Here is a 13,649-nt window from a genome sequence, read left to right on the forward strand (position 1 = left end):
TATATTAAAAATTAAACATGAGTGCAATAAGACGTTGAGGTAATTACCATATCAGGGGAAAATGCACTTCACTGCACTACAACAATTAACCCTTTTTATTGCTGCTTTTGGCGTTCTATCCACCATCCTGCTTTTCACTGCACCGAGCAATAGAGTTCTGCTTATTCATAGGATAATCCTTGAAAAGTAGGAAGTCACACACGTTTGCTTCTGTCTTTCAAAATAAACAGAGAGATTCTTAAAAATACCCAACATGCATGGAATGTTCCTTTGCATCTCAGAAGTATGATTGTAACCAGTGGCATCGCCCCCGCCAGCCAATACAAAACCTTTTCCAACAAAAGGGGTGGGGCTATGGGGGACGATGGGGAAAAGAGGAGTGGCATGGCGGCGGAACAGGTGAGTTTTTATTTTTTATTTTATTTTTTATTATATGTTCCCACCCCCACAAGCTGCCCCACTCCTTCAGAGCACAGCGAGCCGCAACTGATTGTAACAAACTTAAAATCGGTTGCTTCTGCAAAATTAGAAGTTTTTAATAGATGTCTCCCATATAACTTAGCCTCCTTATATTGCATCTAATTCACAAAGCTATCTGTGCATGTACGTTTGGCCACCTCTCAGCCATCATTGAAAATGAAAAGGCTGGGCGACGTCAGGGCCTGTCAAAGAGTTAAGTTTGCCAGTCGTACAACTGAATCCACATTTAGGACAGTATGAAGCAATTAAAGGAGGATAGATTTCAGACTGGACTGCATTATTAACATATCCATCTTTTCCCATTATTTCATCCAAATTTCTTTACCTGACTCCATGCACAGGTTTTTGAAATTCCATAGCTTGAAGAATCACCACCCTTTGAATGGGAGGGCTATTTTTTGTAAGTCCAGTCTTAGGTGGTCATTCTGACCTCGGCGGTAAAAGGCGCCTACCGCCGGTCAGAAATCCTCCATAATCCCGCCGCGGTCGCGGAAACCCGCCACGGTCATTCTGACCCGCAGCAGCCAAACCTCCGAAAATCCGACAGCCACAACAGACCGCCAGACCAGCGGTCGGCGGAAAAGTGGAGGTGACAAAACCTCCACCGTCACGCCAACAGAAATATGCCCATGCCATTACGACCCACGAATCCACGCGGCGGTCTTTCAAACGTGGTTTTCCATTGGCGGGACACACCGCCGCGGTCAGAATACACACAAACGAACAAAACTCAGCCACATTGGCCGAATTGAATTCCACACACCTGATACACATACACACACCACTCCCACACACACAATACAATATAAAACACACACCCACATCACCCACAAACCCCTACGACCAAAAATTCAGAAAGAAGGCCAGAGCGAGACACCACCATCCACAAACTAGCAGCCACAGCCACTCAACACCATCACCCACACAATATCCACACACAAAACAACACACACCACCACACTCAACACACTTAACTACACATACTCCACCCCACACATCATACACACCACTCCATGGCACCCCAAAGACACCCCGCTTCTCAGACGAAGAACTCAGGGTCATGGTGGAGGAAATCGTTCGGGTAGAGCCCCAGCTGTTCGGCACACAGATCCAATACACCAGCATTGCCCGGAGGACGGAGCTATGGCAGAGGATTGTCGACAGGGTCAACGCTGTGGAACAGCACCCCAGAAATCGGGAAGACATCAGGAAGCGATGGAACGACCTACGGGGGAAGGTGCGTTCCATGGTATCCAGGCACAACATCGCCGTGCAGAAGACTGGCGGAGGACCCCCACCTCAACCCCCACAATTTACAACATGGGAGGAGGAAGTCTTGAACATCCTGCATCCTGACGGCCTCGCAGGAGTCGGCGGAGGAATGGATACTGGTAAGTTGAAGCTTCACTACTGCTTCCCCCCCACCTGCATGCCAAATCATACCCCAACCCTCACCCCCATCCTCGAACCCCACCCTCACCCCCACCCCCATCCTCACCCCCACCCTCACCCCCACCACCATCCTCACCCCCACCACCATCCTCACCCCCACCCCCAGCACACCTATTCCCTGCCAATGTCTCACCATCACAACCCACACATCCCAAAACCTAGGCCTGCATGCGTCCACTAAGCATGGACACCCATCACCAAAGCATGCCCAATGCATATACACATCCCCCCCACAAGCCACCCTCACCAAAGCCCCCACACACGAATGCCAGCACTTGGGGACACAGGAACCCACAGATACACCCATATGCCACACATTGAAACTATAACCATACCTCTATACCCCTGCAGGACCCGACCGTCAACACACCGCCGCGGAGGGCCCAGAATTCTCCACACCCCCCACCCAAGAGGCCGTCAGCGATGACAGCAGCTCTGTCGACCTGGACACCGATGACCAGCCCGGACCATCGGGGACCTCTGGACAGTCGGTTCCCCTCACACAGGCACAGGCCACTACAGACCCAAACCCCTCTGGGAACACCAGCACAGCTCCCACCCAGCGGGCCCATGCCTCTGTCTCCAGGGCGCGTCAATCTGCGGTGTGTCTACCACTACAGGGCACCCAGGATAACCCACCACCCCAACAACAACAGGGACCTGGGGGCAGTGGTAGTGGGCACACCGGCCAGGGGGCAGAGGCCCAGGGAAACAGGGCAACTCGGAGGGCAGCTGTGCGACAGGGGGGGGACGGGCCCAGGGAACCCACTCTCCACGAGGCCCTCACCACCATCATGGGAGCATACAACCGCTCCCAGGAGACGATGGCGACGGTACTGGCCCGGTTCCAGGAGATCCAGGTACTGCAGGAGGAACACTATCGGGGGTACAGGGAGGACATCAGAGCCCTCACCTCCACCCTGGTTACCATGGTCGGGCTGCTGCAGGACCTCATCAACACCAGGACGGACACTCAACAACAACAAAGGGCCCCTGCCACTAGCCTGGACCAAGAACAGCCAACCACCTCCGCCGGCGCTAGTGGACAGGAGGCCCCCGCACAACAGCAGCCCACCAGACCCCCACCTCCTGCAGGAGAAGAACCACCCCGCAAGAGGGCCCTGAGATCTCGCAAGAAGACAGAGTAGGATGTCAAGACCCCCGCCAGCAAAGGATACCACCTGATGTCATCCCACTGTCCCACATTGTCACCCTGTCCATCCTTGAACTGCCCATGCTCCATCTCTCCACAGGCCTCTGGACAATGCACCTGTGTGACTGTTACTCTGGACTCTGCCATGGACATTCCTTCACCATAGCCCCCACCCACTTGAAACCACCCATCCCATTTTGAGCACTGAAATAAACACCTATTTTGCACAAAACTATCTGGAGTCTGGCTGTGATTTCAAAATATTGTAATTGACATGACAGTGCAAATATGTCCTTGTACATAGTGAAGTCAACAAACAGCTGCCACAAAGCTGTAGTCCATGGGGAAACGAAGCACAGGACTCGTAGTGGGGACCCCAGATCTGAAATAGGGAGGGAAAAGCCACAACTCAGTCATCATACACTGGGGCAAATAGACAGGCAGCAGAGATGCAGGAGAGTAGTTCAGATTTACTAAATTATCTTTGAATTGTTACCTGTGTCCTATTGGAAGTACTGTTCAATGATTCTGTCCCTGTTGTCTGTTTCAGCCCCGTCGTCTTCCTCCTCGTCACTCTCCACAGGTTCCACCGCTGCCACAACACCACCGTCTCGACCATCCTCCTGCAGGAAAGGCACCTGGCGGCGCAAAGCCAGGTTGTGAAGCATGCAGCAGGCCACGATGATGTGACACACCTTCTTAGGTGAGTACATTAGGGATCCACCTGTCATATGCAGGCACCTAAACCTGGCCTTTAGGAGGCCAAAGGTGCGTTCGATCACCCTCCTAGTACGCCCATGGGCCTCATTGTACCGTTCCTCTGCCCTGGTCCGGGGATTCCTTACTGGGGTCAGTAGCCACGACAGGTTGGGGTACCCAGAGTCCCCCAATAGCCATACACGGTGTCTCTCTAGCTGTTCCATCACGTAAGGGATGCTGCTATTCCTCAGGATGTAGGCGTCATGCACTGACCCTGGGAATTTGGCATTTACATGCGAGATGTACTGGTCAGCCAAACACACCACCTGGATGTTCATGGAATGGTAACTTTTTCTGTTCCTGTACACCTGCTCCCTGTCTCTTGGGGGAACCAAAGCCACATGGGTCCCATCAATGGCACCAATGACGTTGGGAATATGTCCAAGGGCGTAGAAATCACCCTTCACTGTAGCCAATTCGCCCACCTCAGTGAAAATGATGTAGCTCCTCACGTATTTCATCAGGGCAGACAACACTCTGGATAACACCTTCGAAAACATGGGCTGAGACATCCCAGATGCAATTCCCACTGTTGTCTGAAATGAGCCACTTGCCAAGAAATGGAGTACTGACAGGACCTGCACCAGAGGGGGAATCCCTGTGGGTTGGCGGATGGGGGACATCAGGTCGGGCTCCAGCTGGGCACACAGTTCATGTATAGTGGCACGGTCAAGACGGTAGGTCAGGATAATGTGGCGTTCTTCCATTGTCGACAGGTCCACCAGCGGTCGGTACACGGGAGGATTCATCCGTCTCCTCGCCAAACCCAGTGGACGGTGCCTAGGAAGGACAACATGGAGCACACAGTCAAGCAACCCACAGGTACGTACTCACAGCTAGCACAGTAAACGATTCTCTATGCAGTGAATGGCGTGTCTGAGTGGCTATGCAAGGCCTAGGCCTGTGTGACGCAGTTGAAATTGAGCCATGTGGACCCTCGAAATGGCGGCTGCCTGACCTGTGAAGTGTGACAATGGGATGTGAGGTCAATGCGCTGGCGTGGCACACCGCGGCGGTCAGCGGTCGAAGACCGCGGCGCAAAGCCGCATTGGTTAACATTGAAGCCTATGGGTTTCAGGAGCCAATGGCGAAGGGCGCCGGCGGCGGCGGTACGCACCGCCGCGGTACGCACCGCCGCGGACGTGACCGCCATTTTCTATCTACTTATCCACTTGCGACTTGAACTTTCACAGGAGAGGACCTATACTGCAAGTGTTGCTGTGACCTCGGTCTGGAAGGGACAATGGCTGCTGCGACTGGGGAAAGGGCCCCTGCCTTCACTGGAGAGGAGTTGGAGAAACTTGTGGATGGGGTCCTCCCCCAGTATGCGCTACTCTACGGTCCTCCAGACCAACAAGTGAGTTTAATTCAATATGGATTTGGGGCCACTGGCTGGCTTGGGGGCCTGGTGGGGATGGGGGGGCATGTTGGGGCTGGCGGGGGGCCTGGCGGGGATGGGGGGGCATGTTGGGCCTGGCGGGGGCATGGCGGGGGGCCTGGCGGGGATGGGGGGGCATGTTGGGGCTGGCGGGGGGCATGGCGGGGGGCCTGGCGGGGATGGGGGGGCATGTTGGGGCTGGCGGGGGGCCTGGCGGGGATGGGGGGCATGTTGGGCCTGGTGGGGGGCATGGCGGGGGGCCTGGCGGGGATGGGGGGCATGTTGGGCCTGGCGGGGGGCATGGCGGGGGGCCTGGCGGGGATGAGGGGCATGTTGGGGCTGGCGGGGGGCATGGCGGGGGGCCTGGCGGGGATGGGGGGCGTTGGGCCACTGGCAACGAAAATGCAGACAAACTTGAACGTGGTATTTCTCCCTCCCTGTACGTGTCACATAGGTCCGCGCCCATGAGAAGATCGGGATTTGGCGTGCCATCGCCAAGGAAGTCCGGACCCTGGGGGTCCACCATCGACGGGGCACCCACTGCCGCAAGAGGTGGGAGGACATCCGCCGCGGGACCAAGAAGACCGCCGAGTCTCTGCTGGGGATGGCCTCCCAACGTAGGCGGGGTGCCTGCCGTCAACTGACCCCCCTGATGTTCCGGATCCTGGCGGTGGCCTACCCTGATTTGGATGGGCGCGTGAGGGCAGCACAGCAGACACAAGGGGGTGAGTACAAGCATTATCTACTCTGTTGTCGCGCAGTGGAGGTGTCTGGGTGGGGGAGGAGGGCTGTGGGTCCCCCTAGGCCAGGGCGATATCTGTAGGCTGGGCACCCCCGTAAGCCCCTGTGTCCCCAGCCACCACCCTCAGTAGTGTGTCAGTACAGCCATCCCTGGGCCGTGTCATCCATGGGTGCAGTTGTCAACTCTAGGCGTGTAGGGCATGTTCCACGGAATGCGTAGCGGACCCCAAGTGCGCAACTTAGTGCAGGGGGCATCTGTGTCTGTCATGTCCGCTAACTGTACCGGAGATCCATGTACTCAATATCCCTTTATTTCTCTCTCCCCCCCCCTTTTTGTTTGTCTTTCTGTGCTTGTGTGCATCAGCATCATCAGGCGGAGGAGAAGTGGCATCGGGGCAGGAGGGAGCTGCATCTCACATGGCCCAGGAGGGCCATGCCACAGAGTCTGACTGGACCAGTGAGACGGAGGGCGAGGGGAGCTCCACAAGGGGGACGACTGGACCCTGCAGCGACACGGACACGTCCTCGGAAGGGAGCTCCCTTGCGGGGGTGGCACCATCCGTGCCCCCTGCCATTACAGGTACAGCCGCCACCCAGCGCACCATCTCCGCCCTCCCAGCAGCCCCTCAGCGTTCGCCCCGTGCCCGCTCTGCCAGGAAGCCGGGCATCTCCTTCGCCCCAGGCACCTCAGGCCCTGCCCCTGTTACCCCCTGCTGCCCTCAGTGAGGAGGTCATTGACCTCCTCCGAACGCTCATTGTTGGGCAGACTACCCTTTTGAATGCCATCCAGGGGGTGGAGAGGGAGGTTCATCGCAGCAATGCGTACCTGGAGGGCATTCATTCGGGTCAGGCTGCCCATCAGCGATCGTTCCAGGCTCTGGCCTCAGCACTGACGGCAGCCATTGTCCCTGTCTCCTGCCTCCCTCTACTAACTCCCTCCTCCCAGTCTCCTGTTCCTCTGCCTGTCCCACCCACACCATCAGACCAGCCTGCACACACCTCAACACCCAAGAGAAGCTCATCCAAACATAAGCACCACAGATCACGCAGACATTCACACACGCAACATTCCGATGCAGACATGCCAACAGTCACTACCACCTCTGTGACCCCCACCTCCTCGTCTCCCTCCTCCCTCCCTGTGACGTCTACACTCACACCTCCATTCACCTCACCATCAGCCAGTGTTTCCATCACCAGCACACCCTCCAGTCCAGTCCGCACACGTGCAGTCACCACCCCCACTGCCATTTACACGTCCCCTGTGTCCTCTCCCACTGTGTCTGTCACCCCCTCTTCCACACCACACAAACGCAGCCACCCACCCACCCAACAGCCATCCACCTCACGACAGCCTATCCCTCCTGCACCTGCACCCAAAGACAGCAAACGTGACTCACCTACAACCACATCCTCTCCCTCCACTCCCATTCCCACTGTACCTACCACTCTCCATTGTCCCAAGAAACTCTTCCTCGCCACTGCTAACTTCTTTCCTGACCCTGAGCCCCCCCCTCCTTCTCGTCAGGGTAAGAAGAGCACCTCAGCCACCACCAGCCCTGCAGCCCCCTTGACAAGGGTGCAGGGGTATTGGAGCCCACCAGCCCGCATGTCTGGATCTTCGCCCAGCAGCAAGGGGACAGCCAGCCCACCCCCTGGGAAGAGGAGCAGAAGGCGGAAGGGGCGCCGCAGGAGCCCGGCTTCTACATCCCCCCCGGACACCACCCAGACACAGTCACCAGCCACAGCTCCAAAGGGAGGAAAGGGCCACAGACTCCCGACTAAGGAGGGCAAGGGCAGCAAGTCGGAGAGGTCAGGCTGCAGGCCTGCTGCCCAGGAGGAGCCCACCACCCCCATAGCCGCTGGCCAGGGAGGACCTAGCCCAGCTGGCCAGGAGGGCCCCACCACCCACAGCCCAGGTGGGCATTGAAGGAGCACCATCCCCGCTGCCCAGGAGGGCACCACCAGGCAATGAGCAGTTGGCCATAGACCGGCCGCCGTCTCAAGCACCGCTGAACTGGGCCCCGCCGTCTCAAGAACCGCTGAACTGGGCCCCGCCGTCTCCAGCACCGCTCCGCTGGGGACCGCCGTCTCAAGCACCGCTGAACTGGGCCCCGCCGTCTCAAGAACCGCTGAACTGGGCCCGCCGTCTCAAGAACCGCTGAACTGGGCCCCGCCGTCTCAAGCACCGCTGAACTGGGCCCCGCCGTCTCAAGCACCGCTGAACTGGGCCCCGCCGTCTCAAGAACCGCTGAACTGGGCCCCGCCGTCTCAAGAACCGCTGAACTGGGCCCGCCGTCTCAAGAACCGCTGAACTGGGCCCCGCCGTCTCAAGAACCGCTGAACTGGGCCCCGCCGTCTCAAGAACCGCTGAACTGGGCCCGCCGTCTCAAGAACCGCTGAACTGGGCCCCGCCGTCTCAAGCACCGCTGAACTGGGCCCCGCCGTCTCAAGCACCGCTGAACTGGGCCCGCCGTCTCAAGAACCGCTGAACTGGGCCCCGCCGTCTCAAGCACCGCTGAACTGGGCCCCGCCGTCTCAAGAACCGCTGAACTGGGCCCGCCGTCTCAAGAACCGCTGAACTGGGCCCCGCCGTCTCAAGAACCGCTGAACTGGGCCCGCCGTCTCAAGAACCGCTGAACTGGGCCCCGCCGTCTCAAGCACCGCTGAACTGGGCCCCGCCGTCTCAAGCACCGCTGAACTGGGCCCGCCGTCTCAAGAACCGCTGAACTGGGCCCCGCCGTCTCAAGCACCGCTGAACTGGGCCCCGCCGTCTCAATCACCGCTCCGCTGGGGACCGCCGTCTCAAGAACCGCTGAACTGGGCCCTTCAAGGCAAGACCCGCTGAACTGGGCCCTTCAAGGCAAGAAGCGCTGAACTGGGCCCTTCAAGGCAAGAACCGCTGGCCCTTTGGCAGACGTGGCAGGGCAGGATCTGTCTCGGGCAGGGCTGCAGGATGTCCTCTGGCCAACATGCCTCCTCCAGTGGCAGTGGAGTCTGTTATGGACTGTTTGGACTGTGGCTTTGCTCTCCCCAGGATGGCCCAGTGGGCAGGCCACCCACTGTATGGACTGTATGGACTGTGGCTTTGCACTCCCCAGGATGGCCCAGTGGGCAGGCCACCCACTGTATGGACTGTATGGACTGTGGCTTTGCTCTCCCCAGGATGGCCCAGTGGGCAGGCCACCCACTGTATGGACTGTATGGACTGTGGCTTTGCTCTCCCCAGGATGGCCCAGTGGGCAGGCCACCCACTGTATGGACTGTATGGACTGTGGCTTTGCTCTCCCCAGGATGGCCCAGTGGGCAGGCCACCCACTGTATGGACTGTATGGACTGTGGCTTTGCACTCCCCTGGATGGCCCAGTGGGCAGGCCACCCACTGTATGGACTGTGGCTTTGCTCTCCCCAGGTTGGCCCAGTGGGCAGGCCACCCACTGTATGGACTGTATGGACTGTGGCTTTGCTCTCCCCAGGATGGGCCAGTGGTCATGGAGTCCCCTCGTGGATCTGGCGTCGTGTACTCAAGTGGCTGAGGTGCCCCCCCTTCCCTTCCCCCTGAGGTGCCTGTCCTATTTTCTTTCTGATGCCCCTGCAGTGTTCTCTCCGTGGAGTTCTTGTCGTGGGACTGGGCCTTGCCCCTTTGCACAGGACCCCTGTGGTCCACGGACAGTGGTTGGACTACATTTAGTAGCTGTATATATTTTGTACATAGTTTATTTATTTATTGGGATTACTGGTGTCCATATTTCAATATATCTGCCCGTTTATGATCTCTTCTTTTGGTCTTTGCATTATTTCGGAGGGGGGGGGTTGTGGGTTGTGACAGTGATCTGTGGGAATGCATTGATGTGTGTGTTGTAGTGGGTGTGGGTGGGTGGGTGTGTGCCGGTACTCTTTTCCCTCCCCTGTGTCGTAGGTGCAGTACTCACCGATGTCTTCCGCGCCGCCGGGCGTGCTCCTGGTACAGGAGCAGGTATAGGAGTGCGGGGATGACCTGCAACTCGGGTTCCATACTGCCGGAATCTCGCGTGGAGTGCGTAGAGGTGAGCGTTTTCCCGTTCGTAGTCTGTTTCCGCCGTGTTTTTATCGGCGGTGCTCCCGCCCCGGAAAAGGTGGCGGATTGGTGGGTCGTGATAGGGTGGGCGGTACATTGTCTGCCGCCTGGCTGTTGGCGGGGACCGCCGCGCTGTTTGTTTGTTCCGCCGTGGCGGGCGGAGTGTTAATGCGGCGGGCTGTGTTGGCGGTTCCCGCCAGGGTCAGAATTGCATATTTTGGACCGCCGGCCTGTTGGCGGCTTGGCTGCCGCATTATCACCGACCGCCAGGGTCAGAATGAGGGCCTTAGTCTCCTCTCGCTGAATAAGCCATATATATATATATATATATATATATATATATATATATATATATATATGTAGTGCGAGTTGAATTGCCGGTTTAGTTTCCCAATAATCAAGCTATTCTTCCTAGGCCTTGCATGTTTTCATCTTGCTCTGATCCATGTCATAAATGGCGCCAAAATTAGAATTATCTCTGTACTCCTGCGCACTCCTCATCTCCACCAGCGGCAACTGGACCCTTTCGCCTTCTCGCCTCCGTCCTCTCTGTTCCAACGACCCCTTCATCCTTTTCTGAATCTGCAAAGCGCTCCATTGCTTTGTAGAAAGGGTTATGCTATACAAACCCCTACACATTAATTCATACACCGAGTAATCCGTAGATAAATAACATCCTGAGATGTCCCTTTCCAGGCAGGATGAATCAAAGAGCAGTGAAGTGGGTAAACTGTATTTCTCAATACTTTTTAAGTGTCGCCGCTTTGTTTAGATCACAACTTATAAGTTATTATTTTTTTTTTAAGAAAGTTGGGCCGAAAATATCATACAAGTGTGTTTCGCTAGAAAAAAACAAAAACCTGCATGCAAGTTGTATTTCCTTCAACTTGGCCAGAAGAATTCAAATTTGCACATTCTTAGATACACAGTACACACACCGTTGTTTCTGGACTGCAGCATGACTTTTTTCTTTAGAATAATCGCCCGATCTTTTTCCCACGATTTATATGCTCACATACCAACAGGCCAGGGGACGATCCTCCATGAGGGTGGAGGAGCGTCACCCCCGCCAGCAGCAGCAAACCTTTTCAAGAAAACGATAATAAACGGTGTTTATTATCGTTTTCTTGAAAAGGGGCGGACCACAGGCTGTGGCAAGCACTTGAGGGGAGAGCACAGAGCACTCCCCTCAGAGCGTATGTGTGTTCGGCCGGCTGTCTTGGGCCGGCCAAACACACATGCACAGTTGGCTCTCTCCAGAGTCTGCACAGGCTCCCAGTCTGCATGGGAGCACCCAGCCTTTGAGCATCAGGATTGGCGTTAGGCAGGCTGGGAGCCTGTGTCTGCGGATGGAGCTGCAGCAGCAACCGAGGTGTGCTTTAAAATTATTTTTTATTTAACTTTCATTCTAGATCCCCGCACCGCCCCTTCGGCTGGTCGTGAGCCGCGACTGCAACAGGCTTGAACAATACTTGCTATTCGCCTATTCTCTTTAGATCGATGCATAGGGCCCCTTTTTAGGTCGATCAAAGCAGTGTGCAGGCGCTGCTTTTCAGACATGTTGGTGTGTATCTGGGCTTTTAACGACACTCACATCACGCCCATCACTACCACTCGTTCGTGGGCTTGCCCTTCAAAAGTCATTTGATGACATTGATAAATGGCTTACATTTGACCCTTCTTGGGGAGGTTTTGTTACCGCCTTGCACTTTTGCCGATAAGTTTGACTGTGAGCAAACTTCTTTTTCCTTTTGTGTGTCTCTTCACTCTGATGCTCATGTTGGCCGTGGCACTGTGAATCGGCTCACTTGTACGAAACAGTTTTACTTTTAATTTTCAATTTATGTGGCAAGAAAAGTCAGGTTAGGAGTTTACAACGCTAATAGCTCTAACTCGTACTAATGCGAGACCCGTTGCATTGCAAATGCTTGTAATACTTAGGGAACATGCAGCCTTCGCGGAGTTTCAGAGAAAACCTTGCAACCCCCCTGTAGAATTAAATGTTTTTTTGCTGCACCTCTCCAACGTGAAATCCAATACTTTTGCAGCAAGGTATGTAGTACCTGCGCTCATTTAGCACAGATTTTTTTTTTCTTAGCACACCGTGAAGGCCTCATCCCCACATTTCATCAGCATATTCAGGCTTCGGTCATCAGCGGTAGCTCCAGGTGAAAGTAAGGCAATCCGTGGTGAATCCTGCGACCTGCCTCCTTGGAATTAAAACAGACATCATGATAAGGCCCGAGGTTTCATTTTCTGTGCAGTGACACTGTGCCTGGACAAACTCAGGTAAAGATACACTTGCTGAGAAAAATGACTAAAACTTTGCCATTGTGCAGAGTAAACCTGTTTAAAAGGCACTCTTGCAGGGAAAGTTCTACTTACGTGTTCCTACGGGCCGAGTGCTGCTAGAGTAAAAATTATCTCACTGTGAGTTGACAATTATCTCGCAAAATGGAAAAGGACTTTGCGAGCCAAAGAAGGCAAACTGGGAAACTCTGCAGCCTTCACGAAGGAACGAAATTGAGCACTTTAATGGTGAAAAAATGCTTTGCACACACCCATAATAGCGTTTCATGCTGTGAATGGGCCACTAGCTCGGTTTTATGGCATCATTGAAGATGGAAACTACTTCCCACACTCATCCTTCGCTATATCTCTTACACTTTTAAAAAGCTGTGAATTTAGTCTACTATGAAGTCCCTCTTTTTAGGTCGAGCGGGCAAGCGCTGTGACATGTTGTATTATGGGTTTTTAACCACGCCCACTTTGTGCCCATCACCTACACTCATTCGTGGGCTTGCCTTTCAAAAATCCTTTGTTATCATTGGTAAATGCTTTATGTGTGCACCTCCTTGGGGCGGTTTTGTTACCACTTGCAGACTGCCCCAGTTCCATGGATAATTGCACGATTGGCGATACGTTTGACTGTGAGCGAACTACTTTTTCTTTTTGTGTCTCTCCTTTGCGCTCATGTTCATGGCAGCGTTGGTGCTTTGAATCGGCTTGCTTATGTCAACTATTTTACTTTTCATTTTCAATTTATGTGGTAAGAAAAGTCCAGTTAGGAATTTACAAAGCTAATAGCTCTATCTCAAGCGAATACCAGACCCATTTCATTGCAAATGTTTGTTTCAATTGTTAACATAATTTTGCATGTCCCAGATTAAGGCAATTTAAGGTACATACATTTCATTGCACTCAGCATTAAGTAGAGCTTTGCAAAGTATTTCTCTTGTGATCTTCATATACTTAAAGTGAAAGCAATGCAAAATAGGCTAAGTTTTATGCAGGTTGAACTTTTGCAATATGTTTTATTCATAATGGTAATTTGACTTACCTCCCCTTTGTAAGTGTTGCATGTGTGCAAACTCTATGAGGCCATAGGGCAGAATTTCCCAAACATTTCAGAACCACTACCCACTTTTTAGTAGGACAAACTTTCACAACCCACCAAACTTTAATGGACGAGGTGGGCAATTTTTTAAAAGTAATAAAGCATCGTGTGGTAGCACATTGTCATTTACAGGCAGCCCGTTTTCTATTAAAATGGTCTCTAAATCTGCACAGATATACAGTTTTACTTATAAAGCTATACTCCACACACATGTTAATGTGTGGAAATCGTG

The 13,649-nt window shown here is 54.3% G+C and overlaps 1 protein-coding gene across 1 annotated transcript in view; it reads right to left on the reverse strand.

Annotated features, from left to right (window-relative positions):
- Positions 1–13,649, reverse strand: part of CACNA1I (calcium voltage-gated channel subunit alpha1 I) — an 842,691-nt gene that overhangs the window by 110,465 nt on the left and 718,577 nt on the right. The gene's annotated exons all lie outside the window — the stretch shown is intronic.

The sequence above is a fragment of the Pleurodeles waltl genome, chromosome 4_2 (assembly GCF_031143425.1).
Source record: "Pleurodeles waltl isolate 20211129_DDA chromosome 4_2, aPleWal1.hap1.20221129, whole genome shotgun sequence".
Classification (NCBI taxonomy): domain Eukaryota; kingdom Metazoa; phylum Chordata; class Amphibia; order Caudata; family Salamandridae; genus Pleurodeles; species Pleurodeles waltl.